This window comes from Onychostoma macrolepis, chromosome 03 (assembly GCF_012432095.1).
Source record: "Onychostoma macrolepis isolate SWU-2019 chromosome 03, ASM1243209v1, whole genome shotgun sequence".
In the NCBI taxonomy this organism is placed as follows: domain Eukaryota; kingdom Metazoa; phylum Chordata; class Actinopteri; order Cypriniformes; family Cyprinidae; genus Onychostoma; species Onychostoma macrolepis.
In genome coordinates, this window is record NC_081157.1 from 1,037,271 (window position 1) to 1,051,826 (window position 14,556).

Below are 14,556 nucleotides of genomic sequence, written 5' to 3' on the forward strand. Positions count from 1 at the left end.
CTGTAGCGCAAGCGCGTTGATTGCGTCAGAAATAGAACGCGGCATCCGTTTACTGTAGCGCTTGAGCTCATTGAACGACTGATTATAACGGGATCCATGTAGGCTACTTTGACGCAATGTGACGCGCCGTTCGCACCCGGTGTAGTAATGTTAATACTACCGCTTCTAGACTAGTACGGTGTATCATTTCCATACCAACGACTCTTTACTTTAGTGTTCGCTCGGCTTTCTGTAGCGCAGCTGATGAATTCCCGTGAAACCAACAACACGCATTTAGACACAATAAAGCACGATATGTTTTTTCTTGTTTAGAAAAATTTATATAAATGCTTTTTGTTCGCTGATTGGCAAATTTCTAAATTTACGTGGCTTTTTTTTTTTCTTCTTCTTCTTGGGAAACTTATGATAATATTTCAAGTCCAGTCAAATCAAATATGTCATGGATGCCATGTGCCATTCAGTTTTGGGTTAAAATACATGCTTTTAAGATATATATTATAAATAAAATATAGCCTAGCCTATACCACCATTCAAAAAAGATTAGTAAGATTTAATGGTTTTGAAACAAATCCTTTCTGCAGTAAGTCTGCATTTATTTGATAGAAAATACAGTAAAAACAGTAAATCTACAATTTGAAAGAACTGCTTTCTATTTGAATATATTTTGAAATATATTTTCCTCTCATGCTAAAGCTCTATTACTCCAGCTTTCAGTGTCACATCCTTCAGAATGTGCTAATTGTTGTTCAAGAAATATTTATTATTTTTATTATTATAGTTGGCACACCACAACAACAAAAAAAGCAAGATTTGAAATTGAATTGAAAATAACAAAAATATAAATTTAATTATTTAATTGATATAAGAAAGATATAAATCAGGACTGCACTAAAATAATAACTATTTTGAAAATGAGAAGCATATGTTTCCCATCTTTCTATAACCCCAATTCCAGAAAAGTTGTACAATACAATGTGTTATTGTGCCATACAATCAAGAAATTGTTATGTGTTCATTCTCTTTAACCTATATTTAATTGACTGAAGTACAATGAAAAATATCTGGCCAAATTTTATTTTGTAAATATAAACTAATTGTGATTTTGATGGCTGCAACACACTCCAAAAGAGTTGGGACAGAGGCATATTTAACACTGTCACATCAACTTTCCCTCTAATTACAATGTTTAATTGTTTGGGAATTGAGGATACTAATTCTTAAAAGTTTTGTGAGCAAAATTTTGCCCAATCTCACTAGATACAAGACGTCAGATGGCCATCAGTCTGTGGTCATCGTTGTCTGATTCTTCTTTTCATGATGGGCCGTACATGTTCAAGAAGAGAGATCTGCTGGCCAGTCAGTCACATGCACATGAGCTTGCATTGTCTTGATCTAATAACTATGGACTTCCCATATAAGATGTCATCTTGATGGCAGTGTATATATACATTGGAAATATTTTCTTTGTACTTCTGTCAATTAAATAAAAGTTAATGAAGACTAACAAATTACAGGTTCTTAATTTTATTGCATTTTACAGTACATCCCAACTTTTCTGGAATTGGGGTTGTACTTTGAAGTATTTGTAAGCAAACTTTGAAATATTGTCACATGCAGAATTTATGAAATATATTAAAAGAGGGTTTCTATTTCTTCCATTTTCAAGTGTAAATGCACTGTTAGACATTTCTGTAATTTCCACAGTTATTTACTGTATATCACCCAGTGTAATACTGCAAATTCCCTTTACAGTAAATAACTGTAATACCATTTGCATCATGGGAATTTTCTGTGACGTCAGACCCCACATACAGAGACTTACTGTACAAATTGCTGTGTATACTACTGTAACGGTCTCTTTGGCGCCATTATACTGAGGTCGTTTTATTTTCCTCATTTCTTACATTTGGATTGACATAATTTGCCCTGCACCGTGACTACAGTGCCGCAACAGCTTGGGACAGACTACATGATGTGTTACATCGCTTGTAATGATTGGAAAATCCGTTTGTACTTCGTGTCAGAAACAGCGTGAGCTCTTGGAGTACATCTGTACATCAGAAATATACCGGGGCATCACATTACTGTCCGCATAGTATATATAATTGGTTCTATATTGTTTTTTATCGAGGTTTGCCTTCAAAAGTGTGTTATTTCTTCTACTTGTTTTTCAGAGAAGACATTTCTGTCAAAGTGGATGGTGAGCAAAGATGGTGGCCACGTTTTGAAGCAGCACCTGCTTGTCTTTTTTTCCCCATTATGTTTCTGTTGCCTAAAGATTCTTTGTGAGGATGAATCCAGAGGACACAACATAATGCACTGCAAAACGTCCTTAGACAGGAGAAATGGTGAAGATGCACTGTTCCAGCATTGGAAGTCTGTATTTTTAAGTGTTATACATGCAATGTTTTAAATAAAGAATTTGATATTTTGTAATTATTGTGTCTGTTTTAACTGAATGCCAGTAGTACCTATGTAGAGTAAAAATAAAATGGAATTCTATATAAAAATTATAAAATCTAATAAAATCTATATTAAATGAATGAATTACAGTAGTATACTGATAAATCAAATACAGTTTGCTACTGTAAATCTTAATTACAGTAATTTACTGGCAACAGTGTGTGATATTTACCCACCAAAATTACCATGTCAGAAAAACAGGAAATTCAATATAATTTTTTAAAAAAGGGTATTTTCTAAAACTAAGGGATACATATTGTTATTTTTCACTGAAAGCTAATTGAAAACATTCATACATATGACAGCAGTAAAAGGGTGTTCAAGACAAGAGTTCCAGGAACAGAAGAACAAACTAAAATCTTTTTTTTTTTAAATGTCCCTGTGGATACAGATCTAAACAGGATTTTTTTTACATTTTTTTATCAAGTCTCTTTAAATTTGGGGCAAGGTATGTCAGGTCTCAACATCATTGAAGCTGTAGTAATGAAAATCACCAACATGCTTAAAAACTAAGCTTAAATTATTCTTATTACACTTATTTTCAAGTATTTCACTGAAAAAAGTATTTCACTGTCTTATTTGATCAATTCAGTGTATCCTTAAATTAACTTAATTTCTTAAAAATCATAATGATCCCATACATTTGAATGGTACTGTAAAAATAACAGTCTCATTATAAACACAAAATAATAATCAACTGTAATGTTCAGTGAAGACAATTAGACTGTTTTATTTGATGGGGGGTGGTGAGGGACCTGGAGAATGGGTAGGGGGGCGCTGGCCCAAAAAAGGTTGAGAACCACTGCCTTACATAAACCATGGACTTCCTCTTGCCCTCGGCCGAGTATTGTATGCATTTATCGCTGCCCTAGCTTTAGCTACTCTACAGAGCCCCTGTTAGTTTTCCTAGTCTGCCTTGCCTTGCCTGTTTCGGATTGTGTTTCCCCCTGCCTGGATTATTGCTTCGTACCTGGATTATCTCTCTGCCTTGCCCTATTGGATATTGGTCGGCGATTGTCGACCCACGCTTGTCCTTGTTTACTCTTTGTCTTGCCCATGTTATACCTGTTTGCCACTGTTCGACCCTGCCTGTTATGACCACGTCTCTTCTCAATAAAAGCTTGCATATGGATCCGCACATCTCACATCTCGTCAGTCCCGTAACAGAGACGAAGAATTTACAGAGCAGCCATTAGGTGTTAGACAGTGTTCTAAATTATTACATGTGGGGGTTTTAGGTCCGATAATTAACACCTCTGTTTTTTCAGAATTTAGCAGTAAGAAATTACTCATCCAGTTTTTTATATCGACTATGCATTCCATTAGTTTCTCAATTTGGTGTGTTTCACCAGGGAGCGAAGAAATATAGAGCTAAGTATCATCAGCATAACAGTGAAAGCTAACACCGTGTTTCCTGATGATATTTCCTAAGGGTAACATGTAAAGCGTGAAAAAGTAACGGCGCTAGTACTGAGCCTTGAGGTACTCCATACTACTCTTGTGATCGATATGATACCTCTTCATTCACTGCTACAAATTGATGGCGGTCAGATGAGTACGATTTGAACCATGCTAAGGCACTTCCACTAATGCCAACAAAGTTTTCTAGTCTATTCAAAAGAATGTTGTGGTCGATCGTGTCGAACTAGATCCAGTAGTACTAATAGAGAGATACAGCCACGATCGGATGACAAGAGCAGGTAATTTGTAACTAGTCTCAGTGCTATGAAACGATCTAAATCCTGACTGGAAATCCTCACAGATACCATTTTTCTCTAAGAAGGAATATAATTGTGAGGATACTACTTTTTCTAGTATCTTTGTCAGAAAAGGGAGATTGGAGATCGGTCTGTAATTAACTAGATCTTTGGGGTCAAGTTGTGGTTTTTTAATGAGAGGCTCAAAAACCTCTGAAGGTTTTGGGAACATATCCTAATGACAATGACGAATTAATAATAGCCAAAAGAGGATCTTTTACTTCTGGAAGCAGCTCTTTTAGTAGTTTAGATGGAATAGGGTCTAACATACATGTTGTTGGTTTAGATGATTTAACAAGTTTATACAATTTGTCAAATTTGAAACCCGCAGTTCAAAAGTTTATATTTCTATTTTTTATTTTGTTGCAATTTCTAACAATAATAGTATTATGTAGTTAGGTATTTTATTATATTTTTAGTTAATTTGTTATATTTTTAGTTTTATTGTATTTTCGTTCTCTCCTATAGTAGAGAGAGGTCCTATCTGATGTGATACTGTAGCTGACGCCTGTATGGTTACAATTTTATCTCTGATAGTATCAATCTTGGAAGTAAAATAGTTCATAAAGTCATTACTGCTGTGCTGTTGGGAAATGTTAACACCTGCTGATACTTTATTTTTTGTTAATTTAGCCACTGTATTGAATAAATACCTGGGGTTATGTTTGTTTTCTTCTAAAAGAGACGAAAAGTAATCAGATATAGCAGTTTTTAATGCTTTTCTGTAGGATAGGGTACTTTACCGCCAAGCAATATGAAATACCTCTAGTTTAGTTTTCCTCCAGCTGCGCTCCATTTTCCGAGCTGCTCTTTAGGGCGCGAGTGTGCTCATTATACCACGGCGTTGGAGTCTTATCCTTAATCTTCCTTAAGCGTAAAGGAGCAACCGTATCTAAAGTGCTAGAAAAGAGAGAGTCCATAGTTTCTGTTACATCAAGTTTTTCTGTGCTGTTGGATATGCTGAGGAATTGAGAATCAGGAAGATTATTTACAAAGCAGTCTTTTGTGGCAGAAGTGATGGTTCTACCATATTTGTAACAAGGAGTAGAATTTACAGCTTTAGCTATATGGAGTTTACACTAGATAATGATCTGAGATATCATCACTTTGCTGCAGAATTTCAATATCATTAACATCAGTTACATGTGACAATATTAAATCTAGAGTATGATTTCAACAATGAGTAGGTCCTCCTGACACATGTTGTCTAACCCCAATAGAGTTCAGAATGTCTATGGATGCTGATCCTAATGCATCTTTTTCATTATCAATGTGGATATTAAAATCACCAATGATTAAGACTTTATCTGCAGCCAGCACTAACTCTGATAGAAAATCAGCAAATTCTTTAATAAAGTCTGTATGGTGCCCTGGTGGCCTGTATATAGTAGCCAGCACAAACATCACAGGGGATTTATTATTAACACTTGTTTCTCTAGATAATGTTATATGAAGCACCATTACTTCAAAGGAGTTATACTTAAAGCCTGCCCTCTGAGAAATACTGAGAATATTGTTATAAATTGTATCAACTCCTCCCCCTTTGCCTTTGGATGCAGTTCATTTTTATAACATTTAAAATAATGTATTCATCTGGGTTTAGACAAGTTTCTGTCAAACAGAGCACATCTAGGTTATGATCAGTGATCATATCATTTACAAAAAGCGCTTTCGTAGAAAGGGACCTTATATTCAGTAAGCCAAGCTTTATCATTTATTTCTCTGTATTATATACATTTTTTATTTGTTGAACGTCAATCAAATTGTTACTCTTAAATTGGTTGGGAAATTTTTTGTATTTTCTAGTTCAGGGAACAGACACAGTCTCTATAGTGTGATATCTAGGTGAAGGAGTCTCTATGTGCTGAGAATTAACTGACTTGAGACGTGACGTGAGACGGCTAGCAGACGGTCGGTTTAGCCAGTCTGTCTGCTTCCTGACCTGGGTCCCAGTTAGTCAAGTACGAACTCTAAGACTATGTGCCATATTTCTAGAGAGAAAAGCGGCACCACCCCAGGAGGGATGAACACCATATCTTTTCAACAGGTCAGGTCTGCCCCAAAAACTCATCCAATTGTCTATAAAACCTATGTTATTCTGTGGGCACCACTTAAATATCCAGCCATTGAGTGACGACAGTCTGCTATGAATCTCATCACCCCGGTAAGAAGGGAGTGGACCAGAGCATATTACAATGTCTGACATCGTATTTGCAAGTTCACACACCTCTTTAACATTATTTTTAGTGATTCTTTAGCGAAGTCGAACATCATTAGCACTGATGTGAATAACAATCTTACTGAATTTACGTTTAGAATTAGCCAGCACTTTTAAATTTGCCAAGATGTCAGACGCTTTGGCTCCTGGTAAACAATGGACTATGGTGGCTGGTGTCTCTATTTTCACGATCCGTACAATAGAATCGTTAATAACTAGAGCACTTTCATTAGGTTTCTCAGTGGGTGCGTCACTGAGTGGGGAGAACATGTTTGAATTTTTGATCGGAACGGAAGAGCGGTGTTTTGACCCGCGACTAGGCTTCCTCACAGTCTCCTAGTTGCCCTGCTGCATGGGCTCTACCAGAACCGAACAATGTACAGGACTCCCTGAGCTAGCATCCAAAGCAGTATCTACAGCCCTCACATTCCTACTATCCTCAACTATAGTTTGGATGCGTGTCTCTAGTTCTAAATTCTTTTTTAAAAAGCGAACAAGTTACTTAGATTAGTTTGATTGGTGGGAATTAAGTTATATATTATCACTTTAAACAACAGAGAGTGAAAGAAAGATAGAGATTCAAAAGAAAAGCGAAGCTACACAGAGCTACAATCGCAAACCTCTCAACAACACGACAGACAGAAGCAATTGAAGAACGAACCAACAAGATTCTTGGTTGTGGCAAGAAGGACACAACGTCTCCATTCCCTCCATCAGGGAATGAGGGTTACTATGCGAAACCAATACGTTCCCCTTCTGTCGTTCACTTCGAGGTTGTGTCGAGTGTACGACACTAGGGGGTCCATATACCAAACGCCACAATTGCCAAACTGCATCATGAGTCCACGGGGGCACAGATGTTGACAAGCCAGCGTTTCACGACCAAATGCACCTCTCCTCCTTGTAACCTTCCAACGCCCAAGACTTAAGACCTCATTCTCCAATATCCGGGAGAGCCGCCATAAAGGCAAAGGTCCCCTCAGCTGGAGCCTTCTCTCTATAGTAATACTCACCATAATATATCAGCTGAAAGTCTTGGTGGTGAACGTTGGGACAGTGACTATTTTCCCATGGGGAAAGGCACACGGAGATCACATCCTACCCGATGGGGAAGTAACATGTGAAGATCCGCCTATGGACTTACAGAGGAAGTACCACATAGGGAAGATTCTGAGGTGGGCTCAGCGTAAGGGGAGAACTACCAAAACTCAGAGCCTGTTGACAGATTGAATGTCTGTCTAGGGGAACACTGAACCTCAGGGGTTACTCAGTGGAGAATACACACATGGGGCCGCAAGAGGAGCCACTACATGTGGAGCACTAACCCAATACAAGAGTTCACTCGAGGGAACAGGTCTGCCCCAAAAACTCGTCCAATTGTCTATAAAGCCTATGTTATTTTGCGGGCACCACTTAGACATCCAGCCATTGAGTGACGACAGTCTGCTATGAATCTCATCGCCACGGTAAGCAGGGAGCGGACCAGAGCATATTACAGTGTCTGACATCGTATTTGCAAGTTCACACACCTCTTTAACATTATTTTTAGTGATCTCTGACTGGCGAAGTCAAACATCATTAGCGCCGACGTGGATAACAATCTTACTGAATTTACGTTTAGAATTAGTCAGCACTTTTAAATTTGCCAAGATGTCAGGCGCTCTGGCTCCTGGTAAACAATGGACTATGGTGGCTGGTGTCTCTATTTTCACGTTCCGTACAATAGAATCGCCAATAAATAGAGCACTTTCATCAGGTTTCTCAGTGGGGGCATCGCTGAGTGGGGAAGAACCTGTTTGATGTTCTGATCAGAACGGAAGAGCGGTGTTTTGACCCACGAGTAGGCCGCCTCACAGTCACCCAGTTGCCCTGCTGCACGGGCTCAACTGGAACCGAACAATGTACAGGACTCCCTGAGCTAGTCGCATCCAAAGCAGTCCTCACATTCTTACTGTCCTAAACTAAAGTTTGGATGCGTGTCTCTAGTTCTAAAACCTTCTCTGTCAGTTTAACTATTTCCCTGCATTTATCACATGTGAATCCCTCGATGCTGACAGAGACAGATAAACTGTACATGTGGCAAACAGTGTAAACAACAGTAGCAGGAGAAGAAGCCATTACTCACCGTGACTGATGAATGATACCAACTTAACTTACCACTTACCACTGTTGTTTGATGAACTCGTGAAAAACGGAGCGAGAGAGAAATGAAAATTGAGCGAGGAAAAAAAAAAGAAAAGAAAACAGTAGGCGCGAATAGAAATGCGAATGGAACTGCGAGTGACAAGCTAACTGGCTAACAAATGCTAAAGCGCTGCACTCGCGCTGCACTCGCGCTGCACTCGCGGTTTTAAAAGCGAATTATCAAATTAGTTAGATTAGTTTGAAAGATAACACCAGAAATATGGTGGGAATTAAGTTATATATTATCACTTTAAACAACAGGGAGTGGAAGTAAGGTAGAGATTCAATAAAAAGCAAAGCTACACGGAGGTGCAATCGCAAACCTCTCAGCAGCACAACAGACAGGAACAGACTGAAGCAATCGATCGCAGATCAATCAGCAGAATCACTCTCAGTAGAATGACCTCACTCATGGCCTGCAAGGACATGGTAGGTCCCACCCCACTAGAGTAGTAATGCAGGTATGCTGGGAGCATGAAAGGGTTAAAAGTCAGAGTTTTGGATAGGTATGTGGTGCTTTTGGAAAAGACTTGGGGTTGGAGGGTATGGAATTCAGGTAGAAGCTACAGGTCTATATGCGCTAGAACAGTGGTTCTCAACCCGCGGCCCGTCACGAATCCAAATGCGGCCCACCATGCTGAATCAGGGCCGGCGCCAAGGTGGGGCATTCGCGGGCCGTGCCGAACGTGATCGATTTCGAAAGCGAAAGTGAAACCGATAAAACAGTGCAAGGGGGGCATTAGCGGGCCGTGCCGAACTTGATCGATTTCGAAAGCGAAAGTGAAACTAGTAAAACAGCGCACATAAAAAAGCGATTGCACGCATTAGCAACTGCACGCGATCACGGATTGCAAAAAGAAACACCCATACGCTACTACGCAGCAATCATCCTTAATTACAGTGGCAAAACATCTCTCGAGAGAACCTCAGATTATTAAATTCGAAAGTGCTTTCCATATTTGGATCAAGGCTACATTTCTGCAATGTCGTGTGTCAAGTCATGCTTCCGCTGGCGCCTTACAGACTGCAACTTACAATCGCAACTTCATTGTGCTGTTACTCCTTTCGAGCAGAATTTCACAAAATTGGTCAGCTCCTGACAGCATCAGGTGTTTTATCAATGGTGAGTAGAATTATTTATTTATTTATTTCAATAAATGTAATCATTTAGATATCATAATATTTAGGCTATAAATAATATTATAAATCTGGTTTGTTTGTATAGATGACGAATATGTAAATGACATGCATGCGGTGAGACTTGCACTTGGACCATAGTGGAAAAAAGGTTGAGAACCACTGCGCTAGAACATCCAGACTGGCCCACAGCTTCTACCCAGAGGCAGTGAGGCTGCTAAACCATCAATCCCAATTCTGCCCATATCCATAGGCACATTACATCCCACCACAAAATAACTGTGACTGGACTGCATAACTTTGCACTTTGTTACCATTGTGCAAGGGAATTCACTTAAGGAACTTATGGGAAAAGCTTCAAATGATGTTAGAGATGGAAAGTCTCCCTTCTACAGTACATATAGTTTATCTCTGTCTAGCTCTGGTTCACACTCCAGTACAGTAGATGGCGGTAATGCACCATTGAAGTTGGATGCCAACCGCCGTTAAACATCAAAGAAGAAGAAGAAGCATTAATATAATTCTTGTGACGTGTGGCTGAATTTGTGCTCTGCATTTAACCCATCCAAGTGCGCACACACACCCAGAGCAGTGGGCAGCCAATGCTGCGACACCCAGGGAGCAGTTGGGGGTTCGGTGCCTTGCTCAAGGGTACTGAGGGTGGAGAGAGCACTGGTTATTCACTCTCCTCACTATTGACTCTCTATCCATTAGGCCACAACTGCCCTTACATTCCTTACAGAAACACCGCCAACCTACTTGGTTCACTGATTACAAAAATAGAAACCTTTTTAAGAAAACATTCAGATTGATTCAAGTGAAACTTATATTAACAAATACAAAATTAGAAGAGTAGTGAAATTAGAAGCTTTTAAACTATTTTTTTAAATCCAAATGTTAAATTGAACATATAGGGACACAATATAACAAATGGCTATGTTTAGCCCAAGGGAGGGCTAAGTTTATCCCAGGAGTTTATCGGTCTGGAAGTTGTCACACCTGAATCAGGTATGATGTGATGGGTTAACTCTCTGGGGTCAGCTGTCTCGCTGATCTCTGTTTTTTAAGATCAGTGCAAAAGACACTAAAAATACTCTGTTGATTTTGGTCACACAAATAAGTGTTATACATCAATTGAAACTGTTAAGTGTCTACTTTTTTTGGGGTACACTCACAATAACAACACAACTTTGTGCTTTTGGAAAAATAATAAAACAAACAGGGTGCGCTCTCTGTCTCCGCAAACTGTTTTTAGAAAAGCGTCACTAAAATGAACTATAACTCAGCAAATACTCAACACAGAGACATGTGAGTTATATCTATAGAAAGCTTTAAGTTTCTACTTTGAAATGAAGCAAGTCTTATCAACAAACATTCACAGAAAACAATATATTGATTTAAAATTTTCAAGACGTGTTTTGTGATCGAGGGTCTATATGCGAGGGAGTGGCAATGGCCATGAATATTAAGTGAGTCTCACCTGAGAGACAAGAGGGCCCTCCCCTAATGGCCCCTAATGGCCCATCAGTGTGACTGTGACTCTGAGGCAGGTAAGAGAGAATGTGAGGAGATTGAAAAAAAGGTTTTTTTTTAATTATTTGTATTTTATTTACAACACAGTATAATCAAAACATACATAATGAAGGTCAAAGACACATTATTGTGCACACTGATCTAACCACAGAGATGTGAACAGACTTTGAGTCATTCCTGCAACAGATTCTGTCTAACAAGTGAAACAAGTAAATCATACCTGATATTTATGTGTTTTATTTAAGTGTTTCTACTTCTTTCCATGGATTCAAGAAGAAAAAAACTATCAGTAGAAAAGGAGCTTGTTTTAACATAGAATATCAGTGTAGTTGAACATCTGATGTTGGTGCAGCGCTCTCAGAGGAAACCAGTTTGAAGAGACATCAGGATTCATCTGGTGCTGGTATCTGATTCAATAAATACAAACAAAAAAACATTTGTGAGCATGTTAATATCAGGAACATATATATATATATATATATATATATATATATATATATGTTTTGTAGCCATAGACTCACACATGCTTTGTACTATCATAAAAATAGAAAGAAATCGTATATCTGAGAAACTAATTATTATTGTTTAGCACCATTAAAATCTATTTCTGAACAGAGTAGGCTATTAATAATAAACATGTACTAAACATACTTAGACTCGTAGCATTCATCATGTTACAGTGTACACTCATATTACTTTTATTGTTTTATATAGAGCATGAAAACATGATGTAGCCACAGACTCAAGCAAGCTTTGTACAATAAAAGGATGTACTTTGTACTATAAAAATTATATTTTATATCTGAGAAACTAATTATTATTGTTTAGCACGCTATTAAAATACATTTGTGAACAGAGTATTAATAATAAACATGGTCTAAACATTCTTAGACGTGTAGCATTTATCATGTTGTCGTTTGGGAAAAACCCAACTAGTAAAATGTGTTCAAGTTTATGTCACAATAAAACGTTAACTAATGCAAAAAAAGAAACATTACTTACTCATCAGATTGCTCTCCTCTACTGGATGAAATCCTGTTCTTCTTCCAGAAACGAACAGTAGCCGCCATGAAGGACCTCCTCTTTGTTTGTGTTGGGCGTTTGCACGCGCGCACTTACCACGTGGCTATTTACATATGAACAGCTTGAGCCGCCCGAGGGCGGGATCACATTAGAGATAATGAGTCAGACGGGACAGAATGAACATCGTGTTGGTTTCATACGGATTACTTCATCACAGAATGTTTGTTTTCGATAAGACTTTCTATAGATATAACTCCCACGTCTGTGTGCTGAGTATTTGCTGAGTTACAGTTCATTTACAGTGACGCGTTTCTAAAAACAGAGAGCGGAGACGGAGAAGACAGAGAGCGCACCCTGTTTGTTTTATTATTTTTCCAAAACCACAAAGTTGTGTTGTTATTGTGAGTGTACTCAAATAAAAGTAGACACTTAACAGTTTCGATTGATGTATAACACTTATTTGTGTGACCAAAATCAACAGAGTATTTTTAGTGTCTTTTGCACTGATCTTAAAAAAACCTATCTGGTATCACCGGCGATACCGTCGACCCCAGAGAGTTAACTAATGGTAACAAATTATATCTCATTGTAAAGTGTTACCATTAATATTTATTCATCATACTGTTGAACTTGACAGTGTTTTCTCTCTTGTTATTTCATAGGAGCTCCAAAGAAGACAGAGAAAGCCAGAGTCTTGTACCCTGTGTTTATCAGTATCTTTATGTTCGTTGGGTGAAAAAGAAAAACTCAAACAAAGTAAAAAAATTATTTGACTGATAATCTCTCTAGCAGATATGTGTAGAGCTGCAGGTTGGGCTACACCTAATACATTTGCTAGATTTATAATCTGCAAATGGAACCAGTTTTCCTAGAGTTCTGAACTCAGGAGACTGGCAGAGTGTAGAGCTTGATACCAACGCCACTCCCCTCAGGGTAGTTATGCGCTAATTCAGTCCAGCTAAGGTTCCTTTCATGAACTCTGGACTACCCTTCCATCACATAAGCACTTTTTCTTAGCAAGTTCGGCGGAGGAACTTGCTATTAGAACCCATTATGAGGTAAGTTCCCTCGAGTGAACTCTTGTATTGGGTTAGTGCTCCACATGTAGTGGCTCCTCTTGCGGCCCCATGTGTGTATTCTCCACTGAGTAACCCCTGAGGTTCAGTGTTCCCCTAGACAGACATTCAATCTGTCAACAGGCTCTGAGTTTTGGTAGTTCTCCCCTTACGCTGAGCCCACCTCAGAATCTTCCCTATGTGGTACTTCCTCTGTAAGTCCATAGGCGGATCTTCACATGTTACTTCCCCATCGGGTAGGATGTGATCTCCGTATTGCCTTTCCCCCATGGGAAAATAGTCACTGTCCCAACGTTCACCACCAAGACTTTCAGCTGATATATTATGGTGAGTATTACTATAGAGAGAAGGCTCCAGCTGAGGGGACCTTTGCCTTTATGGCGGCTCTCCCGGATATTGGAGAATGAGGTCTTAAGTCTTGGGCGTTGGAAGGTTACAAGGAGGAGAGGTGCATTTGGTCGTGAAACGCTGGCTTGTCAACATCTGTGCCCCCGTGGACTCATGATGCAGTTTGGCAATTGTGGCGTTTGGTATAGGGACCCCCTAGTGTCGTACACTCGACACAACCTCGAAGTGAACGACAGAAGGGGAACGTATTGGTTTCGCATAGTAACCCTCATTCCCTGATGGAGGAATGGAGACGTGTCCTTCTTGCCACAACCAAGAATCTTGTTGGTTCGTTCTTCAATTGCTTCTGTCTGTCGTTGTTGAGAGGTTTGCGATTGTAGCTCTGTGTAGCTTCGCTTTTCTTTTGAATCTCTATCTTTCTTTCACTCTCTGTTGTTTAAAGTGATAATATATAACTTAATTCCCACCAATCAAACTAATCTAAGTAACTTGTTCGCTTTTAAAAAGAATTTAGAACTAGAGACACGCATCCAAACTATAGTTGAGGATAGTAGGAATGTGAGGGCTGTAGATACTGCTTTGGATGCTAGCTCAGGGAGTCCTGTACATTGTTCGGTTCTGGTAGAGCCCATGCAGCAGGGCAACTAGGAGACTGTGAGGAAGCCTAGTCGCGGGTCAAAACACCGCTCTTCCGTTCCGATCAAAAATTCAAACATGTTCTCCCCACTCAGTGACGCACCCACTGAGAAACCTAATGAAAGTGCTCTAGTTATTAACGATTCTATTATGCGGATCGTGAAAATAGAGACACCAGCCA